The 5,559-nt window shown below is 42.1% G+C and overlaps 1 long non-coding RNA gene across 1 annotated transcript; it reads right to left on the bottom strand.

The window, feature by feature from the left end:
- Positions 1-1,950: 1,950 nt before the first annotated feature.
- Positions 1,951-3,125, bottom strand: LOC138498636 (uncharacterized). The gene is made up of 3 exons (XR_011278799.1): positions 2,939-3,125; positions 2,701-2,832; positions 1,951-2,070 (listed from the first exon to the last, which is right to left on the bottom strand). It is a non-coding gene; the product is annotated as an uncharacterized lncRNA (long non-coding RNA).
- Positions 3,126-5,559: the final 2,434 nt, after the last annotated feature.

The raw sequence follows: 5,559 nt of genomic DNA, 5'->3' as shown, positions 1-5,559 counted from the left end.
TATTACGGCCATGCACCCAGAAATCTGGCCACTGGCCACAACCATTGTAATAATATGTGTACAGAAATTGAATGTGGCCATTTGAAACAACCATTATAATAATATGTGTATAGTAATTATACATAGTGTGTGGGCAGTATATATTATTTGCAACATGGTGACACAATACAATTGAAGTACAAATGGTGCTTATGATTGCCGAACCATTGGGGATACAGGTTGAGTTTGTTGTACATGGTAATGCAGGAGAAATCTGTGCTTCTTTTTCTGTCAAAAAAACATAGCTTAATATGTTAGGTAGGATAGTTTACAACGTTGCATTGTATGCAATGTCACATATTCATGTACTTTTTAGAACCTCATAATCAGTACATTGTAAGTACTATGTTTGAAACAACATTACTGAGTGTTTTGCACAGTTGCTGTTTTTCTATGCATAATCATTGGGTAATTGGAAAAAAAAATCCATACAGTATTAAACAAAAAACGACTACATTTATTTGACGTTATGTGTCTCAGTATGCTTGTTTGAAGTGTGCAGTACTTGAGGGAATGTTTAAGGTGCACAAATAAGAGCATTTGTTGTTACAAGCAGTGTTGATAGTTTTACAGTTCTAAAAGGTATCTTTTGAAGCAGTTTGATTCCTGTTGGTATATTCTAACTATTTTACTATTGAAAAGTAACATTGCAATATTATGGGTGCAGTTAGATACCAGATGGTGTTTTCTAACTGTTGATAGTTTCACAGTTCTGAAGGGTATGTTTTGAAGCAGTTGTATTGCTGTTAGTGTATTCTAACATTTTTACTATTGAAAAGTAACATTGCAGTAATATGGCTGCAGTTAGATACCAGGTGGCATATTCTAACTGTTGGTAGATTTACAGTTCTGAAGGGTATGTTTTGAAGCAGTTTGATTTCTGTTGGTTTATTCCAACTATTTTGCTATTCAAAAGTAGCATTGCATTACTATGGAAGCAGTTAGATACCAGTTGGTGTATTATAACTGGTTATAATTCTACAGGCCAGTGACTAAACTTTGTAGACCCTCATAACAAGTACATTCAAAGTGCTATGTTTTAAACCACATGACTGTGTGTTTTGCACAGTTGTTGTTTCTGTTTGCATTATCTTTGGGTCATTAGGGAAAACATCTATACAGCATTAAAAAAATGTGCTACAGTTATGGGAATTTAACTTTCACAGTATGTTTGTTTGAAGTGTGCAGTACTTAAGGTAATGTGTAAAGTGCAGTAACTGTTGATAGTTTCACAGGTCAGTGACTACATTTAGGTTTAAGGAATATTAAGTAGGCATTTGTTAGATTTGCTGGTAACCTCTGTTTTAGAGTAATGGAAGTGTTGTTGCATTCAAACCAACATATTTTTTAATGTATGCAGTATAGTGTCCTGCAGTGGTTGTGGCACCAGTGTGCTAGATTATGCCTACTGTTGTGAAGGTTTTCATGCCAAGAGATACTTGCCCGTGTGTGAAGCTAGTAAGCTTGCCGTTGTTTTTGGTACCATCTGCGTTGTACCTTAAAAGCATTAGTATTACATATTGGCTGCGTGAGTTTATGGGTAAGGTGGAACCATAGAAGGAGATGTAGATGCACACACCTTGTCTGTTAAGGTATTGGAAACATCTGAGGGTAAAGAAAGTATTTTTTTAAGGTTCGGGGGAGGAAACGTGACCCTGGCACAGGACCACAAATACCTATCCGTGGTGAGAGAAAAGAGGATCCAAAAGTAGGAGCCCTCTCGTCCCCTGCAAACTATTAGTATACCGTGTAATGACGGTTAAGTATAAATCTTCAAAAAGCATCTATATGTAAACTGTTAAGTAAAGTAATTATTCAACCAGTCTCTGTTTGAAACAATCGTATATTTAAAAATCAAAAAGTTTAATTGTTGCAGCTCATTCCTTAACAATAAATCTTATGAAGCTGGGACACAAAATAAAATTTCAAATATTTAGATGAGTATACAGTGTACACAATTGCAGTTCAGGTAAAATGGCTGACGCCTTTCGGGATCCACATCCCTTCTTCTTGAGCCAAAAATAGTGTAAACTGAAAAACAGTAAAATGAAAAAGTGTATCAAATTTCTGCCTGTAACTAATGGCCATACATAAAGTGCTCATGAAGCATTGATTCAAGAACCAGCAAAACCACTAGAGGCCGGATAATTAACTAAGCATTCACAGGTTACAGACATGTAACATATTTAAATGTCTAAATATAATTTCATCCAATGAGCACCTATCCCTCACGGGGAGTCGTCCTTGTGACCAATCTATAATCCTCTCAATCAGTGTAACTGCAATTTGGAAGTGCTGGTAACATAAGCATATATACTAAGTCTGACTAATTATTGCATTAGATGGATATTCAACTAAGCATGGAATAATGAGTAAAGTTGGAAACTGACATGAAAACAAATACGTGCCAGCATGTAGGGCGTATTAAGGTAATATGGGTCCTCAAGCTTCAGTAAGTTGGACAACTTCACTGTTGCCAGGACGGCAACCTAAATATAAACGAAACAGTATGTGATTTGATGCAAGTCTACATACTTGCAAAAAGCCGAGCATTGCAATAATATTGTCAATACTGAATAAATGGTAGGTAATAATTATGATTGTAAATAGGTAAAAAATTGGATGCAAGTGTAATTATAAAAGTCAATTCACCAAGTGTACCTCTCACTGGGCGTGCAACGCTGTCCAAAATCACAGTGTGCTTTTCAATGTCGTGTGAGCTGTAGATAATGTTCACCAGTAGGTATATCAAAAAGGTGCAGACATTGCTTGCAGTGCTTTAAAGGCTGGAACCTAAAACAGTAATATGGTTCACAGTCATATTGTGTATCATCATTAAGCCATGAACGAACACTCTCAGATAGAAAAATGGTGCTAAATACTAAGATATACATCTTACCTAGTCCTGATGTATGGGTAACGCACGGGATCAACAATCCGTGATTCTTAATTTAGAAAAGAACGTAAGCAGCAGACACGGCATGTGCCAACATTCCGAGTTACAAGAATATCAACAGCGGGAGGCTGCTACCGTGAGCGTCCAGATGCGGGCGAAGCGTCCCTCACGAAGGTAGCGGTGAGATACACTGTTTCCTAGGGAACCTTTCAAGACGCTCGAGCGGTGTCTAGGTAACTAAAGCACTGATTACTCTCGCTACAACAACATAGAGAAAGGCCTGCTCATTATGTTAAATGGACATACAGGGAAATACAGAATGACTAAGGAACATGGGCACCATCTTAAGACAGAGTCTGGTGGTGCTACTAAGATATACACATGATCTGATTTGATGTAAATATTCTGATTAAAGCATATAAAAGCGAATAGCTCAAGGCTAGTTATGTAAAGAAAAATGAGAATGATATGTTCATTGAAAACCTAATGAGGAGAAAAAAGGGGATGTAATATGTCTGTGTGATGTCGGTTGACATGACTAGAATTCCATTTTAATTTCCGACAACAATATTGAGAGCTAACAGAGGTTATAGAGTGATCACAATGACTAATGGTGCATGATACAACATGTAAGGTGTTCACGGTACCAATTCTGCCCTATGATGAAGTCGCATTGACTCAGTGGGCCGGTTAACAATACCCGGACTTGTATGGACTTAACAGGTATTCCACTGACAGTTTAAACATGTTACAAATGTGATAGTATTGTATGATATATTATATTACAAGTTGCTAAATGGATACATAGTGCAGTCAGCAGAAGACAGTCCCTAAAAGATCAACCGAGGCAACAGAAGCAGAGCATAGAGGACAAGCATGGATGACCCTCATGGCATCCCGGAACCTACACAACGTTGCCTGGATCCGTGAAGGGCAGACCCATATCCCGACCTGGGAGAGGGGCCGGTCGACAGCCACTTTGGACTACATTTTTGCGTCACAAGCCCTGTGTGCTGCAATTCAAGACTTCAAGGTGGTTAAAACGGCCGCCAGCGATCATAACATGCTCACCACTTCTTGGAGCTCTTCAGCGAGGAATTCAACCTATTATTCACCATCGGTAGAAACAAATCCCCAACAATCACGCCTGCGACTGAGTCTGGCCAATATTAGAGCTATCACCGATCAATACGTGGTTGAATTTGGGACTGATCAACCTTCCATGCCATCGGCCAGGCCGGACTACCTTCCCATGCTCCTAAAGTACAGGCATCATCCGGCAGCGGGCCTAGCTATCCCCAAATCTGGCATCCACCAGTATGACATGGAAACTGCGGGGAGGAAAAACGGCTTGAGAACTCTCAGAAGACATGCAAAGGCCACCAACACGTATTCATGGAATCGAACAGGGGAAAAGCATGCGCCAAAAAAGACGCGCTAATCCGGAAACAAGTACACCAGCAGGAAGCAGGCGTAAGCGACCCTGCGCAGCATAAAAGTATGCACAAACAACAAACAAGCTCAGATGCTACGATGAATATACCGTTCCTCGCAGCAGTGGTCGTGGGACACCGCATGAGGAGGAGGATAGCCAGGTCCCGCATTTATTTACCCAGGACCAGCCTTTTTGGGATGCCTAATGACCAGGTGTACGGGAAGTACAGGTTTCCACCACATATAATCCTAGACCTGGTGAGTGAGTGGGAGGATGACCTCACATCACCCACCCTGTGCTCGCAAGCACTGAGCGCCTTGGTGCTCATTGTACTGCACTTCTTGGCTACTGGTTCATTTCAGCAGACAAGTGCCATAGTGGGGGGGGGTGTCACAGGCCACGCAGTCACGCTGCCTACACCAGGTGTTGGCCATCATGACTGTACGCCCCTCAGTCCGCAGGCACATATACATGCCCAGAACACCTGCAGAAAGGCAGGCATTGGTCCAACACTTTTACGAGGTGGCACACTTCCCCAAAGTGCTAGGTGCCATTGATTGCACCCATGTGGCTCTACGTCCTCCCAGGGCCACTGAGCACATATATCGAAACCGCAAGCACTGGCATTCAATCAACGTGCAGGTAGTATGTGATGCCAAGGGAATCATCACTTCAGTATATGCCAACTATCCAGGGTCAAGCCATGATAGTTTCATTTTCGGAATGTTACCCCTAAACCGGGACCTGGAAGCTGGGCAGCATGGCGACACATGGCTGATTGTTGAGTATAAATGCCTCTGCACATGCATGCATGTCAGATACTGAGTAATGTGAAAACCCCACTAATGATAGCCATCATCACCTCCCCAGGGGACAGTGCCTACCCTCTGAGCACCTACATGATGATGCCAATTCGGAACCCCACCACACCACCCGAGGTAAGATACGACACAGCCCATATTGCAACCCGGGGCATAGTGGAGCGCACATTCGGAGTGCTCAAGTCACGCTTTCGCTCCCTTGACCGCTCTGGGGGGCAGCTGCTATATGCGCCCCCAGTAGTGTGCAGCATCAAAGTGGTAGCATGTGTCCTGCACAACGTTGCAACCCACCGGGGCGTGCCAGTGGACATGGTTGTGCTCCCACATCCCCAACCACATGCACGGCCGCTGCGCATGGGAGGTTAAAG

The sequence above is a fragment of the Ambystoma mexicanum genome, chromosome 5q (assembly GCF_040938575.1).
Source record: "Ambystoma mexicanum isolate Mex_15411 chromosome 5q, UKY_AmexF1_1, whole genome shotgun sequence".
In the NCBI taxonomy this organism is placed as follows: domain Eukaryota; kingdom Metazoa; phylum Chordata; class Amphibia; order Caudata; family Ambystomatidae; genus Ambystoma; species Ambystoma mexicanum.
This window is presented reverse-complemented; position numbering and strand designations above follow the sequence as displayed.